The 26,789-nt window shown below is 46.2% G+C and overlaps 1 pseudogene across 1 annotated transcript; it reads left to right on the top strand.

The window, feature by feature from the left end:
* Positions 1-14,655: 14,655 nt before the first annotated feature.
* Positions 14,656-15,433, top strand: LOC311608082 (transgelin-2-like; annotated as a pseudogene). Its single transcript has one exon. The product of its transcript is annotated as a transgelin-2-like (transcript).
* Positions 15,434-26,789: the final 11,356 nt, after the last annotated feature.

Here is a 26,789-nt window from a genome sequence, read left to right as displayed (position 1 = left end):
TGGAGAAGATTCTGTTCATGACTTAATACGCTTAAGTCCATGTTCCAATGACATTGGTACAAGACCATCTGTCATCTGCTTACGACTCTTCCCCTAAATGCTGTCCTCTGGGGGACAGGAAATCCAGATTTTCTGGTAGCCACCACCCCAAACCTTCCTAAGTGCAACAGACCTCTCTGAGTTGAGACTATGTGTTCCCCACCAAAGGCAAAATATCAGCGGCTCCAATGAACTCTTTACGGGGCACCTTGCAATTGTTTGTCTTTTTTCCCCCCTGTCCTTTTCACCATCCCCTCTGCACAGGTGCACATTAATCATGTCTAGGGAGCTCCTCAAAATTCCATCCCTACATGGCACTGCATCGCTTTGCAGCAGTGGTCCTTGGGGCTGGATTTGCCTTGTTTTGTTATATTCTGATCCAGAAGCATCAGAAGGAACAGCCGCAGTATGTTTCTGTGAAGGCACCGTTATCTCAGTGTATTTCACTGGTCACCCTCAGTCCCAGCTACCTGGCTGGAAGCCCTATGAGAACAGGTTCCTCTAAAAGGTGGCTCAACATGGCTTTGATGGCTAGACTTCATTGTCAACTTGACACAGTCTAGGATCACCCGTTAAGAGAGTCTCAGTGAGGAATTGTCTGCATTAGGTTGGCCAGTCGGCGTGTCTGCGAGGGACTGTTTTGTTAAGGAAGTTGATGTGGGAAGAGCCAGCCCAGTGTGGGTGGCATCATTCCCTAGGCAGGGGTCTCTAAACTGTGTAAATAGAGAAACCGAGCTAAAACAAGCATGTAAACAAGTGGGCGAGCAAACATCGATTTATCTCTGCTTTATGAATGTAATATGACCAGCTATTTAGGGCTTGTTTGTTTTGTTTTGTTTTTTCCTTCCCTATGACGTACCTACACTGAGGGACTATCACCTACACGTATGAAAGGAACTGCTTTTCCCCTTGGGTTGCTTTTTGGCAGGTTGTTTTGTCACAGGGACCTGGAATATTAGGGCAAGCATTGTCTAGAAACTATCCCAAGAAGGAGCGAGGAAGCAAGGAGATGAGACGGGAGAGATGGCAGGCAAGAGCATCCCTGATGTCTGTCCTGTAAGTTCTAATGGAGCCTCAGCTAAACCAAAGAGCCTTGGGCACTCTGCAAAAGAGCCTTCCTCTTATCGTCCCACGGAAGGAAGGGACATTGGGACATGTATCTTCTAGTTCCATTTTCCTCTGGGAGGGAGGCAGCAGAAAGCAGCTCAAGGCACGGCATGTTAACCATCCACCACTGTGACAGGAACCCCATGCATGAGCTCAGAAAGGCAAACGGTTACAATTGGCTCTGAGTTTTAGAGGTTCCAGTCTGTTATCAGCAGATCCCGTTGCTTTTGGCCGGTGGTGCTGCCATACACCGTGACAAGAGTGTGTGACACACCAAGGCTGCCTGTTTCCCAGTAAGGAAGCAAACAGCAGCAACAGCAGGATAAAGCAAAGAAAGCAAGGAAGGGGCTTCATAGAACCTGCGTTCAGTTCTCCCCGCTGACATGGCGGCTCACATCTGTCCACAGATCCAGTCCCAGGCCATCCGTTGCCTTCTCCTGACCTCTAAAAGCATCAGACATGCATGTGCTGCACATACATTCAGGCAGGCAGAACATTCATACATATAAAAATAAAATAAGCTTAACATTTAAAAAATTTTATTTTTAAAAAAATTTGGTGTTTTTTTTCTTTTCCACACCCCCATCAAAAGCGTGCCATCTTGTCTTTGTCACTGTTCTATAGTATGAAGAAATACCACAACTCCTTATAAAAGAAAGCATTTAGCTGGGGGCTTGCTTACAGTTTTAGAGGGCTAATTCAGCACCATCAGAGCAGGAAGCAGACAGGTGTGGGGCTAGACCAGTAGCTGAGAGCTTTACATCTCGATCGATCTGCAGGCTGCAGGCAGAGAGGGACTGGACCTGGGCTGGAGTTTTGAAATCTTAAAACTCCTATCTGTGGTCTCCAACAAGGCCACACCTCTTCCAACAAGGCCACACCTCCTCTAACAAGGCCACACCTCCTCCAAGGCCACACCTCTTCCAACAAGGCCACACCTCCTCCAAGGCCACACCTCTTCCAACAAGGCCACACCTCCGCCAACAAGCCACACCTCCTCCAACAAGGCCACACCTCCTCCAAAAGTCCGCATGCCCTAATTCTTCCTAAACAGTTCACCAACTACCAAGTGGGGGCCAAGCACTCAAACATATGAACGTACGGGGACCATTCTCATTCAAACCACCATAAGCCCCAATGAAAAAAAACCTATCACCAGGCTCCACCTCTTAAAGGTTCTACTCCTTCCCAGGAGGTTCACTGTTTGGGCGGGGGACCAAGCCTTTAACACATGGGCTGCTGAGAATCATTTACAACCCAAACAATAGTGAAGGACCAGGCAAGCCATGACTAGAGAACAGCTGGAGACAGGGAGAGGCTGTGAGCCTCCGGCCTGCACACATCTGTCTCCCGGTGACCTTCCAAGTAGGGCGCAAATGCTGCCTTTGTGCCCTGATGTGGGGGACTGTGACTTCTTCTCATAGCCTCAGCACCGAGCATTTCACAATGAGCATAGAGTGGAGAAGGAGTGTAGACCCAGAATACACTCGAGACACACTGTAGCCCAATAGGGAAAGACCATTTAGGATCTCTGGAAAGCTACTGAAAAGCTGACCCTTATTTGCTTCCAGTCTGAAGCCTTGACCCAAGACAGGAGCCAGGAAAGCTGTCAAATCCAAAGGTCAACAAGGCAGTTTCCACAGAAAGCACCTTGGTAATCCTAATTTGTGATTTAAATATCACTTTCCACACCCATGCCGCCTGGGCTTAGTGGACTCAGAACCCCACTGGGCAGCCTGTCTTCTTGTGTAGTTCGGTAGTGAGGTCACTCTTTCCCACAGTTACAGGCACAATTGGCCCAGTGTGCACTGGTTTCTAAGGCCTTTGAAGTCTTGCTTTAGCATGCTTCCTTGACATTCGCTAGGTGACTGGGGTGGTGGCTTCTTTTTTTGTGCCCTACTTTCTTCACCTGGAAAGTGACCATGATGATGTGGCGAAGCGGTGTGCTTTTCCAGTTGCTTTTGGGTTAAACTCAGACTCTTCCATTTACAAGCTCAACTTAGGATGTCTTCCTAAGGTCTTGGTGCCTCACTTTTTCTATGTGGATGATAACAATAATTAATTTGTGGGGCTGTGGCAAATCATTTTTAAGTGATATATAGGTGTTAGGCACTTTACCTGTTAATAGCGGTGTAGGCATTATAGGGAATAAGACAAAACACGTAGGTAGAGTGCATTGCCTGACACAGTTCAGCCACTATACTGTTTTTAAACTGTGACAATATTATTGGATTTTGTTAACTATACTGTTTTTAAACTGTGACAATATTATTGGATTTTGTTAACTATTTGTTCACGCCACTTCTTCTCCAGAGTAAGTTCACATTCTCCATTGCCACGTTGCTGTCCTGCCAAGCTGCCATTTTATCTACTGTCAGCCTTGGAACGTATACTATATTGGTAACTGGTCATGTCCTGTTTCAGTTCACTGAAAAGCTGGCTCTAGAAGTCAAGTTGTCCTGCCTCCACCCACATTTCAGGGCCACCTGTGTTTGTGTCAACGTGTCCTCCAAGGTCCCTTGTCAGGGAATGGGGTGGCCTTCATAACTCTGTGGTAAGGAGAGCAAAACCACCGAAGAGTGAAAACATTGTGTCCCTGAGAACAGCCAGAAGGTAAACTGTTTCCAACAGATGTTATTACTGTTTCCCCCACGACATAAAAGTGTCTACAGTGGAAAAGGAAAGGCGGACCTTGAGGCACTGGAAGGTCATCTATGGGAGGAATCCCAACTGACTGTCTAAACTTCCCCACTCAGTTTCTGGGGCATGTTGTGAGCCCCTTGATTTGATGATGTCATCTTTATCTGCTGCCATTTGACCTTTTACTTGAAAATTTTATAGGGGCATGGGAGGGCATTGCCCTGCCCAGGACTCTCTCTGTGAGGACTTGTAGCTGACTGCTTCCCTGGGACTTCCTCAGTTGTTATCTGTCATCTATCTGCCTATCTACCTATCATGTATGTATGTATGTATGTATGTATGTATGTATCTATCTATCTATCTATCTATATGTCTATCTCTAATCTATCATCTATCTATCATCTGTCTGTATCTATATACCATCTGTAATCTATCTCTTGCTATTTATTCTTTTGCTTTGAATATATATATATAAATTTACTTAGAGTATGTATGTAGGTATAAATTTACTTTGCATATATACATATACATACACACACACACACACACACACACACACACACACACACACACATATAAATTTACTCATTCAAACCTGAATGTACGCCTGCTATTGGTGATGTCATTCTTTCAACCAATCAGAATAGGCTTGTACAAATGCAATGGGGCTGGTTCCTCTGTCCTCTGAACATTGACTGTATGATATAAAATCTCCTTGGTCCTCTTAACCTTTTTCAAACATCAGTTAACATAGTCAAATTTAAACCACATTTAAATATTTGCCAAATGGATGGAAAATAAGACGGCACTTCAGAGTTTCTGCTGTGTCTGAGGAACCCAAGGGCACAATTTAAAACCATTTAACAGACTATATATCAGGAGCCACCAACTTATGTGCAAGAGTGAATTAGGCTATGCTTGATTAGTGAGACTGTCAGAGAGGGAAGTTGGGGTAAAAAGAGGAAAATTAATAAGGAAGAGAAAGTCCGAAACTACGGCAAATGTATTATGAAGCAGAGCTAAGTCACCACGGTTCAAATTCTCCAAGTCTCCGAAGTCACCTTCTACCACTTTGACGTCCTAATTAGTGGCCCATGGCTTTCCTTTGATCTCTTGGAGACCTTGGCCTGCTAGCCGCCATCTTAACCTCTTGTCTCCATGAGCCCTTAGGGTGTCACTTTGGGTCCTCTCCTGCTCTCTGTCCCCAGCCTGCCTGCAGTCACATTTGTCTCCCCGCACTCTCCCCATTCTGTTCTCGGCTAATCTCACTGACGCACACGTCTTCCATTACCATCCATGTCCTCACCGACTCGAGTCTCATCTCCAGCCCAACCTTCTGTCCTTTCTCAGGGGTCCAACCCCGCATTTCCAACTCACTAGGAACCTCCATCTAGATTTCTCGCTGGCTCACAAACACAAAACACTCAACACAGAGTTCTAGTTTTCTTATCTCTTTCTCAGGCCTGTGGTTTCCATTTTTGTTAATGACACAACTGTCTGAACCTGACACCCGGAAGTCGCTGCAGAGTCACTTCCTCCCCACTGCAGTGAGACCACACTGTTACCTCGCTTGCATTTGTGGGCTGTTCTGTGTTAGATTCCGCCCCCCCCCCCCAATCTGGATCTTCAAGAAACAAAAACACGTTCTGTGCCACCCTCTCCATCCCTTTCCCACTTCTGGCCTCGTTTTGCATTCTGCCATCAGTCTTTTCCCCAACCAGGAGGTAGTTTCACCTTCTCTGACATTGCTCTGACAGCTCTTCATCAACCCAGCCCGCCTTGCCTCTCCAGCTATTATTAATACCCATGGCTTAATATTTTACCTGTTGAAATCAGCCAATGCAAATTACTTTTTGAAGTTGGAAGGGAAATGTATATGTGTGAGGGGGTACATCAGAGTGAGAGAGAGAGAGAGAGAGAGAGAGAGAGAGAGAGAGAGAGAGAGAAAGAGAGAGAGAGAGGCAGAGAGACAGAGAGAGACAGAGAGACAGAGAGAGTGAATATAATCAAAATACACAGTATACCTGTATACAATTATCAAAGAATAAATAAAAATTTTATTTAGTAAAAACCAGAGAAAATAATAGAAGCAAAAAGCATTTATCAGAGCTGCATATAAACACTTCTAATGTATATTTTTGGTTAGGGTTCATTAAAGTATTATTATTTTTAATCATTTTTAGTCATCACTTTAAATTAAAAATATTTTTTTTGAATGTCTACAATGCTGAAGTCTGTGCTAGGTCTTGTGGAAAGTATAAAAGAAGGCTTGTATTTGACCTTTTCTTTCTAAGGACTTTCAAAGCTAGTATATGAAAAGAATTATTGCATAATTAAATGCCTAATTGTGTGGTGTGAACTGTAAAAGCAGCATGAAGTCTCTGTCCAGGGTAGTTTTTGAAGGCTCATAAAAGTATGTGTATATATATTTATATATATATACACACATATATATTATGTATGTGTAAGTTCCTGATACAAAGTTTATGCTACAAATTTGCTTTAGTAACACAGTTATTTACATTATGAAGGGGGAAGGAGGTTACCTAGCAGACAGCATGTGTCTTCATTGGTTTGTTTCACAAAACCACTTGTTTCTTGTCATATTCATCCCATTCTCTCTTTAGTCCAACTGAAAGTTGTTTTCTGTAATTGAAACAAACAAACAAACAAACAAAAAAGCCCATTGCTCACCCCTCATGGAGGGTTATAAATCAGAAAGAGTCGATGTCAAGCCAGATAGACAGAGTGGGGGAGGGGGAACCACCCACAACCCTTTAGCATCACCGCCTGGATCAGTGTACTTCTCAGCTTCCAGATGAAGAGTGGTACCTTATCTCACTGCAGCTAACCAAGAAAATAGGTGTCCCTTGCAGGTGAGTACGGGCCCGGCTCCTTCCCCATGCTGTGTGTACAGGCTGGCTCATGGTGGGGCTTTCCTCTTGTCACTGTCGCTACGTAGCACTCCATAGGGAGGTCACAGAAACTCATAATTCTCCCCCTAGAGCAGCTGAGCTTGGCTTGTGCTTGCAAAGCAACTGGAAACCAATGTCAAGGGAGTGTAGCACTTACGGCCTCTGCAAGTGTCTCTCAGGTGAAGGTGGGATGTCATCTTGTCCTCACCTTTCAGCTTGTAGGGGCCTGAAACAAAACCTTAGTGGGTTTAACTCATGTTGGAGGGCTCTCTGGAATAACTGATGCCTTAGACCAGAACGCTAGGGGATGAAGTTCCTGTCCCAGCTCTGCAGCTAACTAACTGGGTGTGCCTGGTAAGCCTTGTGTGGAGCCCCATAGGCTCATATATTTGAATGCTTGGTTATCATGGAGAAGCACTATTTGACAAGGATTAGGAGGTGTGGCCTTGCTGGAGGGGGTGATGCCTTGCTGGAGGAGGTGTGTCTCTGGGAGTGAGCATTGGGGTTTCAAATGCTCAAACCAGGCAAAGTCTCCCCACCCCCCCCTTTCCCTGCCAATCTGGATGTAGAACTTTTAGCTACCTCTCAGCACCATGTCTTCCTGGGTGCTTGCTTGATCCCTGCCATGACCGTAATGCACTAAATTTCTGGAACTGTAAACAAGTCCCAGTTAAATGTGTGTGTGTGTGTGTGTGTGTGTGTGTGTGTGTGTGTGTGTTTTATAAGAGTTGCCAAGGTCTCTTCACAGCAATAGAACAGTGATGAAGTTAAACCTTGTAACCTTAGGGCTCCCAGGCTCCTCATGGTCCATGAAGTCTTGCTGTTAAATTAAAAAAAAAAAAAAAGCATTGCAGGGACTGGAGAGATGATGTAGCTCCGAGAACATCTGCTGCTTTTGCGGAGAGGGTTTGGGTTTTGTTGCCAACGCCTACATCTCACAGCCATCTCTAACTCCACATGCGACATTGTTTTCTGGCCTCCGCAGGCACTGTGTGTTCATGGTGTGTACACATACATGTGGGCAAAGCAGACATACACATGCAAATAATTTTGAAAGCAGAAAAAGAAAGAAATACTCTGTACGTTCTAGGAATGGCAAGATGGTTCCATGTGTAAGGGATGTTTGTTGCTATTCCTGGCCCCATGAGCGCCAGCCCTGAGCCCCACATGATGGAAATGGAGAACCAACTCCTGTGAGTTTTCTCTGCCCTCCACAGATGTGCCTGATAGCACACATGCACACATACACTCTGTTTCTCTCTCTCACACACATACACTCACACTCACACACACACACACACACACACACACACACATAATTAAATACAAATTAATAATAATAAAAATGCTTTTAAGAATGCATTCTATGTGGTAACATTAGAGAAACATGGAACTGTATAACAGGGCACCTGAGACTCTCAGCCCAATTTTTTAAAATTAATTAAACATTTTTTATTTTTACACATATATTTATATAATTACACATATATACAATAAACTACCTATAGCAAGAAGAACCATGACACAATCAGGAAATATATAAATGTTACATTCTTAGTGTTTTGGCTATTTGTATTTGACAGCCTTGAAGAAAACATCTTTTCTATCTTGGTGCATCTAAAATTCCGAATGTAAGTCAATCTCCATCACATCTTGTCATTATCAACTTAAAACATCTATCTAGACCGGAAAACATCTTAACCCCTAAACAACTAAGCTTCATTGTAAAACTGAGCTACCTGGTCTTCAACTCCATCAAAGACTTGAGGAGGAATAAAATTGATTACCTGAGTATACAGGGAGTGCAAGTTAGCAACTTCCCAAATGAGAAGATGACAGAGACAGTTTGCTACCTGAATAGTCACTCAAAACTCTATAATGTTAGAGCATCTTTTCCAGCCTTCTGGTCCAATATATCTGACAGATGTTTTTGTGAATCAAGGACTATTGAGGACTTGTTTACTCTTTCCTGGCAGAGTTTGGCTGTCAACTCTACCTGCATCCAAGCTTGCCCTATTATAGGCAGAATTCTGTCTGTGGTAGAAATGAGGACATTTTGCCTAATGACTTGTTTGCCACATTTGAAGCCATCTCCAGAAGGAGGTTCTTCGATGCTCAGCATCCTCTTTGAGGTAGGCTGGGCGTTGCCAGGAGTTAACCTGTCTCATTGTCGGTGAATCTTTAAAATAATAAAAATATTTTAAATGCCATATTCTGCATGTCTCTGAGGTTTTTGAAGACCTTGTCTAACTATCCTACCTGATCTTTCTATAGAATCATATCTATCTTCCACATCTAAGATGTATATTCTTGTGATAAAAGTAGACTAGTAATTGGCATGCCCACGATTTGATTAACTAACAATTAACCTGTACAACTTATTTATCCTAAACAGCCTGCAATAGCACGTTCAAAGTACTAGAAGTAAACCTTGTATTATAATTGAGTTATATGGGCACAATACCTCATATTAGAGTAGAAATGTATATATAATGTCTGTGAAGAATAATCTTACATTTGAGTTCTTTACCACTGTATCTAGAATTAAACTTATTTTGCATCAATATACAAAATTCAATACTAGTGAATTAAAAATAACCTTGTGAGTGACAATTGAGGCATTCAGTTGAGGAGTAGATTTCAATGCAAATCTTTAAAGTATCCTGGCCACTTACCCACTTTTCCAAGGCTGAGATTGGCTTTCCTGGGACCTACTGTGCGAACATAATGCCTTGAAGGCTTGGAAGTCTTGTCTTTCCACCACACCGTTTCACTGAGTCCTCAGGAGCCCTTTCAAACAGGTAGAGCATGCTTTGGGGGTGAGGGCGGTGCTTCTGACTGCTCTGTCACTCTGTCCGCTGCCTTGCTTCTCCCATTTTTCTTCTTGGCCCAGCACCAGCGATGGAAATCCTTCTGGATCCCATGGACCATTCAGACTAGAGCACGTAAGCTTGGCTTAGTCTCCTTCCTCCCACTCCTAGAGGTAGACTTTCTTTACTGCTCCCTTTAATCCCGTGCTTCCATACCTCTTCCCCCACCTGGGGGGAATGGAAGGCCCCAGTGTTCCCAGTGGCACATGCTGACTGCTGTTAGAGTTTGAATCTGAGGTCGCCCACAAGCTCACGTCTTCAACGGTGGCTCCCAGCTTGTCACATCGTTTGAAAGACAACAGCCCTGTAGGATGTGGGGCCTGGATGCAGGCAGTGGGTCACCAAGGGTGGCCCTTTAAAGGTTATACCCGCCCCTGGCCCCTGGTTCCAGCCTTCTGTCATCTTTCTACTCAAAAGGTGGGGCCACCCCCAATTCCAGGCTTTCCATGCAACCATGGATGGAGACGTCTCCGAAGTGATGAGACAAAACAAAGCTCTCGCTCTTAAAGTTGTTTCTATCAAGTATCTTATCACAGGAAATAGAAGAATAATTAAAGCAACTGACCAACTGAAGTATTCTATTCTATCCATTGCATCCTTCACTCCATCGCTGCTATCACTTATTCATTCAACAAACGTTGTTCCCTGGCCTCGCTTTGGAAGGGCACTTTTTAGATACTGAGAAATGAGGGCAGAAGGCAAATGCATATGTAATTATAGCAGACGGGGATGTATATTCGCATTTTAAGTATTCTTCCTATTTTCTCCTGCATGCCTCTATATTTGTCCCTTCGGTCTTTGGTTTCAAATTATACAAGGACGAGTCCTGAAGTTTGAGGTCATCTCTAATTGGTGAATGTAAAGAGAGCCCCAAAACACATTATTGCCAATTTCCCTCCCCGCCCCCCACTGACATCAAAAGTCAAGAAGGGTAAAAACATGCAAATAAAAGTTCCATTTCAAGAGAAACAGCAGGAGAAGCCGTGGTGAATGAGATTATTTCAACTATTAAATGCTACGTGCTCGTTACTCATTATTTATAAGACAATAGATATGCTCCCATCCGTGACTGGTGGGTTAGTGAGAAATTTCCAGTAGAAACTAGTGACGCCAATGCTCTGCGTGTGCCACAAGAAGCCTGCAGTGAAATAGAAAGAAGGTCAAGACTTCTTAATTCATCAGTCGGTAACCTACTGGTTCTGAAAACTACAGACTCTGTGCTTTGTCATCATTTCTACAGAGCATTCCTCTGAGTAGCACTCTCCATAAAATATTGAGCTTATTAAGAGTTTTTGGACCTCTGATTAATGTTAGTAGCAAAAGCGATGTTAAGTAAATTAGCCACTAAATAAATCTAAAGTGATCGTGGGGAGCCATCAGCTAAATTAGGACAATGTCGGCTCACATAACAAGATGCAAAGCAATGGTAATTAAGAAAAATAATTGCCTTTGCTGCTGAGAACTCAGGTTTGGCCCCAAGTAAAGCAAATCCCCCAGACGTCAGTCTTCTGAAAGGCAGATCTTATGTTTTTGTTCTTTTATGAGGGGCTGGGAGAGGTTTGGATCCTAGTCCTCCCCCCACAGTCTAGTGGAACGTTATGTGTGAAGAATAATCTTGTTTGAGGGAGAGAACACCAGTGTCTTTGTTACTGTTCGATTGCTGTGAAGAGATGCCATGACCAAAGCAGCTTAGAAAAGCTTGCTTAGAGATGGATCATCTCATGAGTGTCACAGCAGGGGCATGGTAGCAGGCTGGCTGGCGCTGGAGCAGTAGCTGAGAGCTCACATCACTCCATTCTCCTTTTTACATTCTTTCCACCCCCTCTTCCACCATGTTCCTTGAAGGGCGGGGGTAGTGTTAGTAAAGACGTCCGATTTAGAGCTGAGCAGTCGGTCTCTTTCTCACCGAGTTGACCAGTCATGACACTGCATTGATGGCCGCCAAAGCCACTGCAAGAGGCAGCTTCTCTGACCACGGTGGATGAAATTTGGATTATTTTAATTTTCTGAACATGTGATATCAAGAGACCATTGGGACAAAACTGCAAGAAGCACAGATTAAAGACTTGGGGAATATGGCTCACCAAACAAATGTCCAATGTACAAAAGGCAGAGATGGGTTTAGTTTGAGGAACTGGCTAAAAGGTTCTTTTCTAAGTTTAAGGGAAACTAAGGTGTTTTTCTAGGCAAGAGAAGCTGAGAAAGAGGGGGAAAGAAGACAGAAATGGAGGAGACAGTATCTGGGAAGAATTCTCAAAGGTAAAGAAAAGACCTTGAAAAAGAAAAGAATATTTCTGCCTTTGGAAAGGAGTACGAGATGGATAGATAAAGAAAAGGGGACATTGCTAGGTCGTGTTGAACGACCTCAAGTTTTGTCAGTGATCTCTGGGTTAGATCATTCTGTGGCCAGGAGGCTGAGCAGTGGAGGAGAGGCTGAGGACGAGGGAGTGTGGACAGGCTTTTGGCAGGACTCTGTCAGGGAGCGACCCAAATATCCCTGGATGTTAAGAGCTAGCTGAGTCCCACCATCTGGGTTGGTAGGATCGTCAGCACGCCTTGGGGACACGCTGTCCTTTGGCATCGCTCAGCAGGCTGGGAGCAGAAGGACAGGAAATGGATGGAATGTTAACAGCTGCGAACACAAGCGTCTGGAACTGGAGCTCTCAGGAGACTCTGCCCATCCGATTTCCATTCTCACCGAGTGTTCCAGATATATGCTATCATTTCTTTCCCTTGAAGATCATTATAAACCTTGGGCCGAGAAGAAATGGCATAATTTGTCACTGGGATGTGTGGTGTGTAATGGGAAAAATATGGAAAGGGTCTAAATCTTCAACAGTTCCTAACACGAGGCTGAGGAGAGAGCTCCGTCAGGCCAGTGCTTGCCTTGCAAGTTCAATGACCTGAACTCAACTCTCAGGACTCACATAAAAAGCTGGGTGTGGTCGCATACATTTTTTTTTTTAAATCCCAGCACTGGGGAAGGGAGAGCTGGCCTCTGCCTCCCACCCTATCCTACTCAGTGAGCTGCAGGTTGGGGAAGAGACTTCATATAAAACTAAGGGGTGAAGGCTGGAGAGGTGACTTGGCAGTTAAGTATACTTATTGTCCCCCTACTAGAACCGGGTTCAGTTCCCAGGACCCACATGGTGGCTCGCAGCCATTGGTACCTCCAGTCCCAAGGGATTGCATGCTGGTTTTTTAGTTTTTGTTTTTTTTAAAAACTCTGCGGGCACCAAGCACATGCGGTGCACAAACTCATATACGTAAAACAATTACATTGAATAAACAACTCAAACTTTAGTTGGGTAGTGGTGGCACCTGCCTTTCATCCCAGCACTCAGGAGGCAGAGGCAGATGGATCTCTGTGAGTTTGAGGCCAGCTTGGTCTACAGAGTTCCAGAACAGCCATGGCTACACCGAGAAACCCTGTCTCAAACCAACAAACAAAACATCAACCTTTAAAGATATTAAAAATAAAGGGGAAAACTCCTGAGGAATGGCACCCGAGGCTGGTCTCTGCACACACTACAACCACACACACACACACAGACACACACACACACACACACACACACTCACAAATACACACATGTACGGAAGATGAGCAGTTTAAAGTTTAGTTACTGATGAGCATGGCTTCAGATCGTAGTGTGTGTATACACGGTATCGGTGTCCACTTTATATTCCAGTCCATGTAATGAAACACCAAATCTCCTGTTCTGCTGTGGGTGGGTCTTATCACAAAGAATCTAGTGCCAATCAAGCTCTAGAATGCAAGCGTTCTCAGGAACTAGACTGGGCCACCTGGTTCCATTCCAGCTTTGTCACAACCCATGTGTTCCCCAAGTCAGCTTATCACTCCTTGGCCTAAATTGCTTGTTTGCAAGATAGGAACCGAGATCAAATCCAACATAGTCACACCACGTGGCTCTACAGTTTCCTTTAAGGAAGATTTTCCTCTCTGAGTGCCCTGCAAGTTGAACGCTAGGGGTCACGTTCAGATAGAGGACGGATGACCTGCTTTCTCATTTAAGGGTCTTTGAATGAGTTCAGCTCTGTGCTGTTTCCCTTTTGGCTCACCGGGGCTGGGGGTGGAGCAGGAAGCCAAGTTTCTGGGACTTTCAGCTTTTCCATTGGGTTGGTGTTATTTTCTCCCTTTCACACATGATCCCCAGTTGGTTTTTTAATTGTGAGGCAAATTTTTTTCATTTCAGTGATTCGTGGTTCTTTACTAGGTGGACTGGTTCTAACCCTGATCACTGCCCCCAAACAACCCACAAAACAAACAAAGCGGCCTTGGTGGGAACTGGCTTCTCGTTGGACGATCAGCATTTCTTTTACAGTGGAGTGCTTCTGAGAGAGGTGACTTTCTGATTTCTTTGCAATCTTGCTTTGCCACGTTTCAATCCGCGCATTCCCCTGTTGAGCCTAAATCCCCATTTGTCCTCTTTGAGTAGTCAGTCTTGGGGAAGATGGAAAACTCAAATGATTCGCCATTGTAGGGAAAGGATAATTCAGTAAACCGTTTCCAAGTTTAACAGTAATGCTCCGTGGCACCTATGCGGCGCCTCGGTTTTCAAAGTGCGTTTTACATGTATCGTTTCCTTTCATTATCACTGTGTCCTTTCTCTACCCGTCTCTCACGTCTTCATCGAAATAAAGCTAAGAGGGACACAGAGGGGACAGAAGAGAGAAGGCAGGCAGCCTGGGAACGAGGGTGAAGCTCGTCTTGGCAGTCTGGGTTAGTCTTGGCTGCGTCTCTCAGCAGGTATAGATTGGCATGTTACACCCCTCAGTTTGGATGTCCTCCCCTGAAAAACTGGCTCTGAACACCTCCTTCCCTAGGCAGAGTGGAAAAGACAGTCACTTTGAAGAACCAGCCTGCCTTCATCTTAGGCTTCAAAGGCATCTTAAGGTAAAGGCAAAGTATGCTCATTCCTGTTTATGATGTCATCTCTGTTTCTCAAGGACTGGGCTATGTCCCACTTGTAATCGTAACTACAAACGGTTCTGCACTGCTGGTTCCAGGAATGGCAATCGTCTTCTTGTTTCAGGAGGTCATTAACTAACTTGTCACGCTTATGTTCTGTTCCTGTAACTACCTGTTTTGCCCACCAAATTCTTCATTTGGCATCCCGATACCCCTGAGCTATTCGAACACCTTGTCTTCGCCACAGCAGCCCCTGAAGTGCGCGTGCGCTTGCTTATCCGGATCGCTTGGACGCTCTTCACCGTCACCACAGCTGTTCAGCACGGCCAACAGGGGACCCTTGTATGGCCTGAGCCGAGAGGCACAGCCGAAGATCGAGAAACAGTGTGATGGGGGATCTGGAGCCGATCCTGATCCAGCGGATCACCACGCAGTGCCGCAAGGATGTGGGCCGGCCCCAGCCTGGGCGTGAGAACTTCCAGAACTAGCTCAAGGATGGCACGGTGCTGTGTGAGCTTATTAATTCACTATACCCCGAGGGGTAGGCCTCTGTAAAGAAGATCCAGGCCTCGGCGACAGCCTTCAAGCAGGTGGAGCAGATCTCTCCGTTCCTGCAGGCAGCAGAGAGCTACGGCGTCAGCACCTCTGATATCTTCCAGACTGTGGATCTTTGGGAAGGCAAGAACATGGCTTGTGTTCAGCAGACACTAATGATCCTGGGTGGGTGGGCAGTAGCCAGGGACGACGGTCTCTTCTCTGGAGATCTCAACTGGTTTCCTAAGAAATCCAACGAGAAACCTTGGAACTTCTCGGACAACCAGTTGCAAGAGGGCGAGGATGTGGTTGGGTTAGAGATGGGCACCAAGCGTGGAGCATCTCAGGGCGGCATGACCGGATGTTCCCACACACAGCCACGCCAGATCCTCTGATCACAGCCCCCGCCCACATCTGCCCTTGCCCTCCGAGAATGGTTTAATGGTTTATATATATATGTTTTATCCCCTGGGTGCCCCTGGATTGCTCAGCTCCCCTCTGCGGGGGGGGGGGGGGGGGAGGGTGTCCAACCTATCTTGGCACCCCTGGCAGTGTCCGATGACTCTCTATCTCTGGGCTTACTAATACATTCCTTTCCTCACAACCATCAAAACTGGACCAGTGTCTCCCCTGGGACTAAAGCTTCCTTCCCTCAGCATGCGTTTGCTTTCCTGGCCTCCCTCTGTGTTTTCAGTCCACTCCTTGGCTAGGAGTCTGAGAGCCTGCCCTGTGGCCCAGTGCTGCACTGACCTCCTTTCTAACAAGTATGCCTCTCCTCCAGCTGTGGCTGCAGGGACTTAATTTATAGGGAGGGGCCCTTGGCTGCCACTCCAGCCACAGCTGGGCTGTACCTACCACACCTCTGGGCAGGGTTCCCTAGCAGAGGCCCTCTTGGCTTCTTATTTTCCATTCCTCTCACTGTGGCTGAGGGGTGCGGCTGAGGAAGCAGAGGTTGAAGAGAATACCCACACCTTAGTCTGGGGCTTTGAGGAACACGAGTTTGCCAATTTTAAATAAAGAATCGTATTCTTTAAAAACAAAACAAAAGCAAAAGCAAAACAAAGACCTAGTCTTCCTCACATCCGGGGCTGCTCTCCAAAATTCCAACTTAGGGTGCGATAGCCAGTTGGCCAGTCCGGGGTGCACCTCTAAACTAAAAAGCTTGCTTCAATTAGACCATTGTGGATTTGGTCTTTCTTACCTCGATTTTCAGGCTTAACAATTTCTCACATGATTGTGACCAGTTTGCCACTGTCATTGTCTAGGTAGTGTTATTATCGTGTTCACTTCCTAGACCCTGGTCCTGATGCTGCTACCCTGGAGGGTCACTGTGCTGAAAATCAGGTGCTCCGCCAGCCTGCCCTTTAGTGGCTGCTTATGTCACCACTTGCCTCCACCAGGTGCTGTGCATTTCCACTGTCGCTGTCGCCGGAAGTTGCATATTTTCTTATGCATTACATGTCCCCTTTAGAACTCCCTTTGGACATTATAGCTCTCTCTCCCAGTCCTTCCCTCCGTCCTTCCCTTCCTCCCTCCCTTTCATTTTCTGTCTTCCAGTCTGTCTGTCTGTCTCTCATGACCCTACTCTCTCAATAAACTCCTTGCCTTAGATCTGTCACATGGTGTGATCTCTTAGCAGCACACGTTGGACTCAACCTGCCAACGCGGCCTGAGGCTTTAGCCTAATCTTTTTTGCAGACAGACCCGAACCTACCTGGCTCCTTTATGGGGTTCTTCCAGACCATTCTGAAAGCTTCCATAGGGTGGTCATCAGCCCCCTCCTCTGCTGAACTCCTTTCTCCAAGAGAATTTTCTTTCAGGCTCACAGAAACACACAGGTGATTCTTAAGGTCGTCACCTTAGGAAAACTCCCAGAATGGTCTGGAAGAAACCTTTTCATGGGAAAGAAAGTTGTCAAGAAAGCCTACTTGGGACTCAGGGATCAGGAAAAGCCAAGTATTGCCGACATTCATAACCCACTAGGCCTCACTAGGAATCTATAGTTTATTGTTTTAACCCTTTCAAAACCAAACAGCCAGATGTGGTGGTGCAAGCCTGTAATCCCAGCACTCAGGAGGCAGCGGCAGGTGGATCTCTGTGAGTTTGAGGCCAGCCTGGCCTACAAAGGGAATCCCTGATAGTCAAGGCTCCACAGAGAAACCCTGTCTCGAAAAACTAAGACCAACCAACCAACCAACCAACCAAATAAACAAAACAACAAAACCCCAACTCTTCATGGATAGACTTTTTTTTGAGGGCTTTGAATCTGCTGCTCTTTTCTTTAAAACCTTCCTTTCTGCCTAATAGGGTCTAGTCCTTTCCTCGTTGTGATTAACATTTTAGACTTATTTATTGTGGAATACCTTGAGGCTGACAATCTCGTTCTCTGAGTCCAAGTGCCTGAGTTCATCTCTTTCCCCAAACAGCTGCTGTCAAAATCACAAGTCTCCTGCTCAGTACTGCAGCCCATGTCCAAGAGTCCCTTTCTCTAGCCAGTGCCAACCTCTCTCTAAACTCCAGACCATACTTTCAACTGTCCATCCTGTCAGCTGAGCGTCTGTAGGGCATCTCAACATTACATTCTAGCAGAGACCTGTATTTTCATCCTTCTCCCTACAAGCTGCTCCCATAATGCCCTCCCCAGTTTAATTGATGAGCGTTGCTTACACACACACACACACACACACACACACACACACACACACACACGCCATACACATGCACCACACACACATAACACACTACACAAAACACACACAAACCACAATACACACTCTCTCCCCTATACCCCAAATAGCACATACACACCACATACCATACACATACACCACAGACCCATAACACACTGCACAAAGCACACACACACACACACACATCACACATATATACACCACACACATATAACGCACACACATATACCTTACCTACTGTCAACTTGGTCAGCAGAACAGTCGAGCTGTGCTTCTTCTGCTGCTGACCTCTGTGGTCCAAGCTGCAGCTGTTGCACATCTGGATTATCCTAATTGCCTCCTCACTGCCCTCCTTGAGTCTACCCTAGTGACGGTCAAGGAACATTAGCTTCAACTTGACAATCTGGCTGGGCTGTTGTGTTCAGTTGCTGCAGTTGAGTCACATTACTGTTCAGGCAGTTAAAAGGGATACAGTTAATATTTAAATTAGTAGACTTTGAGTAAAACAGATTACCACACAGAATGCTCGTGATAGACAACCAGATTAAGGCCAAAGATGAGAATTTCTTGAAGAAGGAGGGATTGGCTCTCTATCCTGAAGCAGAAATTCCAGCCCTGGGACTCACGTTGATGCATCATCAACTCTTAAGTGAATCTCTTGCTTGCTGCACCATCAGCTTCTACAACTGAGTGAGACAGTTCTTTAATCTCTATCTCTCTCTTTCTCTGTCTCTCTGTCTCTGTCTCTCTCTGTCTCTCTGTCTCTCTCTGTCTCTCTGTCTCTGTCTCTCTCTGTCTCTCTGTCTCTCTCTGTCTCTCTCTCTCTGTCTCTCTGTGTCTCTCTCTCTCTGTCTCTGTCTCTCTCTGCCTCTCTGTCTCTCTCTGTCTCTCTCTCTGTGTCTCTGTGTCTCTGTGTCTGTGTCTGTCTGTCTGTCCGTCCGTCCGTCTGCCATCTCTCTCTCTCTCTCTCTTTCTGTGTCTGTGTCTCTGTGTGTGTGTGTGTGTGTGTGTGTGTGTGTGTGTGTGTGTGTGTGTGTTTTCCCCTCCATAGTAACCATTATCCCTGTCAAACACATCTCTTTCTTCTCTGTAGAGCCATCAGAAGGAGCATCTGAAAGTCAGCACATCGCTTCTCTGATGGAAATCTGCTTGATGGCCTTGAATTTCAAACAGACCAGAAGCCACAGGATTTGCAGTGGCCTGCCTGGCCCTCTAAGATCTGCTTGCCTGGTCCTTTTCTAGTGTCTCTTTCTGTTCCCCCTCTCAAGCTAGTTCAAGTTAAGGAATGTTGAAGGATCAAGTGGATAATATTATGGGAAGACACGACCATATTCAAAGACAGGAGAGGAGTTTCATGTCTGGTGTCTATTGGGAACTAGAAAGTTGAGAATTAGAGCTTCATAGTTTCTCATTGCTTGGCCATGGTGGTAGGTTCCTTTGTCCTTGATGCCACCAAATTCCTGACAAGACACAATTTAAGAGAGAAAGAGGCTTAAAGTTTGAGGGATGCAGTCGATCATGATGTAAAGGTATGGCCGCAGGATCCCTTGCAGCTACGTGATGACTGGTCACCTTGCAGCTACAGCCAGGAAGCTGGGAGTAATGAATGTTAGTGCTCGCCTCACTTCCTCATCTTTATCCAGCCCAGGCTCCCAGCCCATAGAATGGAAATTTGTAGTAAATATCAACCATCACAACGACCCTTCGCTTAGTTTTCTTGCAAATGGTCCCAAGTAACTGGCTCATGCCCCGAGAGGTCGAGTCATTCCAAAAACATCTAATGAATGCTCATTGCATATCAAATAGTGCTCTAGGCCTTGTGGAGAAAGCACTGAAGAGATCCAACAGGAGGCCTGGGAGATTGCTCCATAGCACAGGGCTTGTTGTGCAAACATGAGGAGCTGAGTTTGATTCCTAGCATCTGTGAACAAGAGCCAGGTGTGTCAGTGGCCACCTGAAATTTCAGCTTTGGGGAGGCAGAGTCAGAAGGTCCCTGGAGCTCAACAGCCAGTGAGTTTAGCTGAATCAATGAGTCCAAATTCACTGAGAGACTCTGTCTCTCAAAAAAATAAAACATCGAGTGATTGAGAAAAGAGCAAACCTTGACTTCTGGTGACTACAGGTGTATGGCCACCTCCTCCCCCACCATGCGCCATGTGTTCAAAACAAAACTGGTGCCTCTATAAAGCTTATGTCCTTGCATAACATGGGAGGGGGCGTGCAGGAGGTAGGAAAAATGTAAAATATCAGTCAAATATGCACACTATCAGTTATGTTAAAGGGCTTTGGAGAAAATAAAGCAAGGGAGAGAAATAGAGAAAAATGTCAAGAAAAAGGTATGTATGTATGTCAGGGAGGCAGAGGGGGTGTTTTGAGGATCAAATGATCTCTACACAGAAACCTGTGAAAACGAAAGACGGAGAGGGGGAGGGAGAATCAGGCAGCAGGGCAGAGCGGAAGGAATGAAGTCCTATCCTGAGAAATGGAGCCTGTTAGGAAGGCCGTGGGGGCCACTGGGCATGGCATTCAGCCTGGGTAAGACAGGCGATTGTCAGAGGGCATAGATCAGAGTAACTCTACTCTCCAACTCCCTTTGCAAGCATTGGAACTAGCATTTACTAAATACATAGATACACAAAGGTCATATGCATTCATGGGACTGAGGCACACATTAGCAGTCTCACTCTGGCTGCTGTGTTGCAGATACCCTGCAGGAAGGAAGGCGCAGAAGACTGTCTAAACTGTCTACACTGCTCTTCCAGCGCTCAGGAAGAACAATGAGGATGGTGCTAACCAGAGAGGAAGCCCCGTAGCTTCCTGCTCCCCTGGCACAGGCCAACACCCATTCTTTGTAAAGGGCTTTTGGAATGGAGAGGGTAGAGACCAAGACCTGGCCAAAACATAATTAAAGTCCTATTTTAATAACTCTCCAGGCGGCTGACATACCATCTGTGGACAGACCATCATCAAACGCGATCACCTAAACTCATTTATCACCCACCGTCCCACCTCCTTGGGGGACTTAGCTAGCCCTTGTTCTAAAAGGGGAAACTCAATTTGAACAAAATTTGTTCAGTGAATTATTTAATTAGAAAGGAGCCTTTGCATATTTCTTAGGTTTTTTTTTTTTCCCCATCTGTGTTCTGAAATAAGTTGATAACTCCTTGCAAAGCAACGCAATCACAGTGTTACTATGAGACGGATCACAGTTGCCCTGCTGGGATGCCTGAGAGAGCGAGCACCACGGGCTATGAACTTCTCACAGACCTAACCATTTATCAAGTGGGTGCAAATGGCCCTGAGGTCATTTTCAGAACTTCCCCCATCTTATCTGCAGGAGATAAATGAGATGAATTGAAGCGATGGAAAACTTATTAAGATCGTTTGAGGATTCCGGCTAAGGAGACCGGGAGATAACCTCCAGGAATCTCAATTCGGAAGATTCCCTCCATCTCTTTCCTCCTTGACTGCACAGGAGGGGCCCTCGCGCGCTCTCTCTCCCTTACCATGAGGTCTGTCTGTCTCTTCCTAGAACGATGAAGCTACTCTGCTCAGAGAAAAGACGGGACAAAAAGCACCAGGCTGCATCTGGAACCCAGGTGTTCCAGGAGCTGGATTCCCAAGGTGACCTTCAAAATGCTTCAGAGACTGGAGTGTGGAGGCAGGGCGTGGCGGCCTGAGGAAGGGCTTGGAAGAACGCTTTCTTAGCTTCTCGGGAAACATGCCAACAGTGGGTTCCTATGATGGAAGACGCCTGCTGGTCTGCCCCATTGTAGCCATAGTACCATCTGAGGAGGAAGACAAGAGAGTTTCCTAACTACTAGTGCTTATCACATATGTGTCTATTGACACTTGATACCTAAGAGGTCATGAAATTTTCAATGGCTTTTACTTTGCTCACTATAATAAACTAAGACAAAAAGAATACTTATGTATTCATAGCAATAAGTAATACTCTCCTTGAATGAAATAAACTATAGGTCATAAAGATGCTTAACATTGCTGATGTATACCACAAGCGTAACAAAAACAAACAAACAAACAAACATTGCCCAGCTTGGGTCTAGGGAACAGACTATGGCATTCGAGGCCTGTCTCTGGCATCAGTTCGTGGTAGATAGGCTGCCTGGTCCTGTCTCTAGTCTCCACAGAAGCTTGCCAGAGATACCTGTGCTGTTCTCAGTGAGGCCTGAAGATATGTATGGAAGGGGATAGCGGGCTGAGCTGAAGGGACACCGCACGGTGACATGTTCCTCAGGGGACATCTCAGGTGTAAACGTCTGAGCTGATATGGAAGGAGCTTTGGAGACCACAAGATGACCTGACCACAACTGACTTGGGTGAGAACGTGGGAGGGAGACCCTTCAGTCCTAGCTTGCTCTTTTATGGTGACAAACCACGCTGAACATAAGAGGAAGAGAGAGGAGCTTGATTGTCTTCGAAGGGGCCTGTTGAGTGTTAGGGGCCACCAAGGATGCTTCACACCTGGCCGCGAGGCTTGACATCAAATTATCGATGTTGGATGAGATCAGAGATTGAAGAGGGGCTGGTGGAGGAGACCCTTTTCTTGAAGACATGACCTTGTTCTAGAAGGGATTTAGACTGCCTCTGTTGGAAAGGACTAGAGTGTTTCACGATACCTATGGCTCTTTGTGCGACTCTAGTGGCACTGTGCCAGCCGGAAGGCTGTGTCTACAATCAGAGGTGTGCTTCAAAAGATTGGGAGCAAGCAATTCTGAGGAACATGTAGAGAAAACTGGAAGTGTCCAAAAGGTGGGGGTGCCGGACAGGAAGCTGAGGCTGAGTTTGGTTTGTTTCTGGAGCCCAGATTAGTGGCCAGTGACCAAACACACAGTGACCTCCAATTCCTCATGTAATGGGATAGGAAGTAATTACAAGTCTTATTGTATCCCATGATCCTCTACTTCCAGTGCCATGGTTCTCTTTGTTTAAGGTGTGCACCAAAGAGCCAAGTGCGCACAATCTGTGCACACGCGCATGCACACACACAAACACACATATGCTCAAGTGCATGTACATGGCATACATACACACAGATGCCTGCATGCACACATGATCACATGTACAACACCACACACATGTATGCTGTCTCTGCTCAACTGTGTACATACTTCTGGGAGGGAAAGTATCCACGCTTTTGAGCCCTGCGGAAGTTCAGACTAGGTAGTACTTGTGGAGGTTAAGGATGGAGAAGAGTTGGGGCCTTCCATCACTGTGGCAAGGGTGGTGACCCAGAAGGTAGGTTGAGGGGATTCCCCGAGCCTGGGGAGATGGGAGGGAGGCAGATGGATCAGCAAGAGGAAGCCGCCTGGACTTCTGCTCGGTTATCAGACCAAGTTACCCCTTTTTCTTCTGAGCCATTTCATGTTAAGCTCTGGGCAAATGTGCGCCAACTATATATATATATATATATATATATATATATATATATATATGTGTGTGTGTGTGTGTGTGTGTGTGTGTGTGTGTGTGTGTGTGTGTGTGCGCGCGCGCGCACGTGTGTGTGTGTGCACATGAGTACTCTATCTCCATGTGTACTTGCAGGCCAGAAGAAGGCATCAGGTCCCATTATAGATGGTTGTGAGCCACCATGTGCTTGCTGGGAACTGAATCCAGGACTTCTGGGAGAACAACCAATTCCCTTAACCACTGAGCTGTCTCTCCAGCCCCCATGCTCCAACTTTTAATGTAGAACTTGGACTCTTCTGTTCAGACCCAAAAGACAGAGTGTCAAGGAACATGGGGGCTTAAAACAAATCGTTTCCCAAGACCTTTACATCCAAGTGTCAGGAACCACTTTTAAAGGGCTGCCTTCACCTGTAGCTAAACTTCTTTTAAGAACTAAAGACACATTGCAGGGTGGACTTCAGACACACATAGTCACAGTGAAACCCAGTCCACTCGGGCCTGACCCTTCGCAAAGCTCCTTTCTCTCCTTACTGCTGCACCATATACTGTGCTCACGAAGCAGGGCGTGGTGGCGCACGCTGTAACCCCAGCCCTCAGAGAGGCAAAGGCAGGTGGATCTGTGAGTTCAAAGCCAGCCTGGTCTACAAAGGAGTCCAGGACAGCAAGGACTACACAGAGAGACCTTGTCTCGAAAAACCTAAAATAAATACCTGTGCTCACGTTATCCTATGTTAAGGGTCTTCATCAGCAGGCGCAAAATATGGCCCCGAGCCCTCAGATTCTCACGACTGGCTTGTAGACTCTCTCTTTTCACACAGGAAAGGAAAGCTTACCCTTGCGCTCTTTTGAGTCCTGACAACAGAAACAGCCACCTGAGTTGAGAAGCTAAAAGCCAAAACCAAATGTGCGCTGATTTCCAAACACGTTTTCTGCCCTTTGTCCCCTCGTCCACGTGTGATAGAGTGATGTATCACGAAGCTGACTGGAAACAGGAAGAAAGAGCACCTGCTAGATGAGTAGTTCTCAACCTGTGGGTCGCGACTCCCACAGGGGCGGGGTCACACAACCTTTCCACAGGGAGTCGCTTGTTAGAAGTCCTACATACCAGAGACTTACACTATGGCTCAGAACCGTAGCAAAATTACATTTATGAAGAAGCAATAAAAATAATTTTATGGTTAGGGGAGTTGCCGCAACATAAGGACTTGAGTTGAAGGACCACAGCCTTGGGAAATTTGAGAACCTCTGTACTAGATTCTCTCCGGGAGATAATTTTTTTTTTTTTGCCTAGTAAATTCACGAATGTCACAACTTTGTTACCTACTCAACTTACAAATAATTATGTCTACATTTATTCTCCATCTTTTCCTGCCATTTTTTTCCCCCTGTAGCACTGTCCCCCCTGCCATCTCACTATCATGAGATGTAGTTAGGGTTATACGTGCTTGTGGGTGTAACAGACTCCAGGAGTGGACACAGATGTAGATGCGTTTTTATTTGTGATAACTGGCATTAAGGGAAGACGTAGTCAAAGACCCCAACTTAGGCTGGAGTCTGCAGAATATCTTCCCCAAGTCTGATGAGCTGAAGGGAGTAGGAGTGTGAGGCTAGGCTGAGGTGAGGGAACCAACTCCTTTCCTCACGAAGTCTATCCTATCTGAGTAGAAGGAGACAGAGCAATCAGAGACTTCGTCCTCTGGGACAGACATATGGCCATCCATTTTAGTCCTTATGAACACAGACATTTCCTTAGAGAAAGAAAAGGGAAGGAGGGAGAAACCACTCAAGCTTTGAGGGGAAAGGGAAAGTTCTAGCAACACGAGAAAGCAGATGGGATGGAGGAGGTGGTTGCTGGGAGCCTGGAGAGGGAGACGCCGAAGACAACACGCGGTTTTGCAACGAGACGGGGGCTATTTTTACACTTATCCTACAGATTGTTCAACTACGGTCTGAGATACAGAGTGTCGTTTCTTCAGGATGGAGGGGCAATGCATGCTGGGAACCAGCATTTCCAGGTACCCGCATGCTGACCGGGTGTTGGCACTGTGAACTTTTACCTGACAGCGGATGGACTAAGCAAGGTGCATGCAAGGCTGTGTTTGCAATTAGGCAAGTAGTGGCAGGTTTATTCAAAGACTATAAGGCTGGTCCCTCTTTCTTTGGTACATTTTTTTTTCTTTTTAGATTTTTAGAGAAGATGAGTTGAACCTTCTGTTCTCTTTGGCAGAACTTCCTCTTATAAAGACATGAAATTAACCCTCTTCCAGACTCCTGAGCTTGGCACAGTACCATAGGCTAGACCTTAGTGAAACATTGAACAGGCTATGGCTTTCAAACTCCACGATGCTCCAATCCAAGAAGGCCTAGACTTCCTGATCTGCAGAGATGTGAGTCAAATAAACATCTATCCTGTGATGGGCTTTGGAGGGTGAACTGCAAGTATGCGTCTCTGAAAATCAATGCCTGTCCAGCAGAAAGGAAACAGAGCGTGAGACCCACGCCCGACAGAAAATTCAAACTGGTGAAACTCCCCAAGTACTTCACTAGCCAGAGTAGTGAGACAAAAATGACTTCAGGCATCTTTAGATTGAGATGAGGGTGAGAGACCTTGTCTTAAAGGGATCAAATCCTACTTGGCCACCCCACTCCCCACCCCCCGGACAAAAATGCCAAATGAACTAACAAAACTTCCAGACCATAGTGGGACTTGATATTATATGGCACCATGTGAAAACGATCAACAGACACAAACAAACAAACAAAATCCTTTAATTGCCCTTGGAAATTGCTGGAAGTAAGCAGGGTTCTAGAGAGGAGCAGATGCCGGCTGCATGGCCCCATCTATGCTGTATACAGGAACAGAGAGGAGGCCAGGCTATGTGCCTCAGCTCTGTCTGCCACACCCGAGTGCCAGTGTGAGTCCACAGCAGGCCTTTAGGGCAGCCATGACAAGGGACGCGGTCTGTTTTCCTCCCCTCTACGTAACATGCTCATTACACGGCCTTTGTGGGAGCCTGTTTCTCCTGTCTTCCTTCTGGGCCAGGGACTGTCCAGGCTCTGACTATCTAGAGAAATCCAAGCAAAGCTTTCTGGCTGGGGTGTAACTGTAGGGCTTTCCTGAGCCTAAACCTGGTCCCATTGTGGGTCACACTTACAGAGCCCACCGGGCAGCCTGATGAAAGAGAAAGACAAGTGTGCTCAAGCAAGCTCTGGGGTCCTGAATGGGGCTATGCTAATTGCTGACTGGAGAAAGGCAGGCCCATTTAGTGCCGCCACCAAAAGGACACTCTTGGCTGATATCCGGGAGGCTGTCCTGGCTCTCAGAGCATTCAGGCCAGAGGCCAGCTGCCCCCTGCCTCCTGGGCTATTGTACTGAGGCTAGTGCGTGAGATGAGGCTTGGTCAGCAGGGCCTGAAAGGACCAGGGAGGAGTTGCTGAGAGTCTTAAAGACCCGGCAGTCCTTCTGAGTCCAAAGACCCTCTCAGTGTAGCCTGGCCTTCTTTATCCTCTTCAACAAAAAGAAGGCTTGACAAGATTCTTTTCAAAGTCTTTCGGCTTGCAGAGGTGGGAGAGGGAAGGGCGGGGGGGGGGGGGGGCACACTGGGTACAGACAGCGGCTTAATTGGAAACC

This window comes from Acomys minous (assembly GCF_964271855.1).
Source record: "Acomys minous genome assembly, chromosome: 11".
Taxonomy (NCBI): Eukaryota; Metazoa; Chordata; class Mammalia; order Rodentia; family Muridae; genus Acomys; species Acomys minous.
Note: the sequence above shows the minus strand (reverse complement) of the source record. Positions and strands in the feature narration are given on the sequence as shown.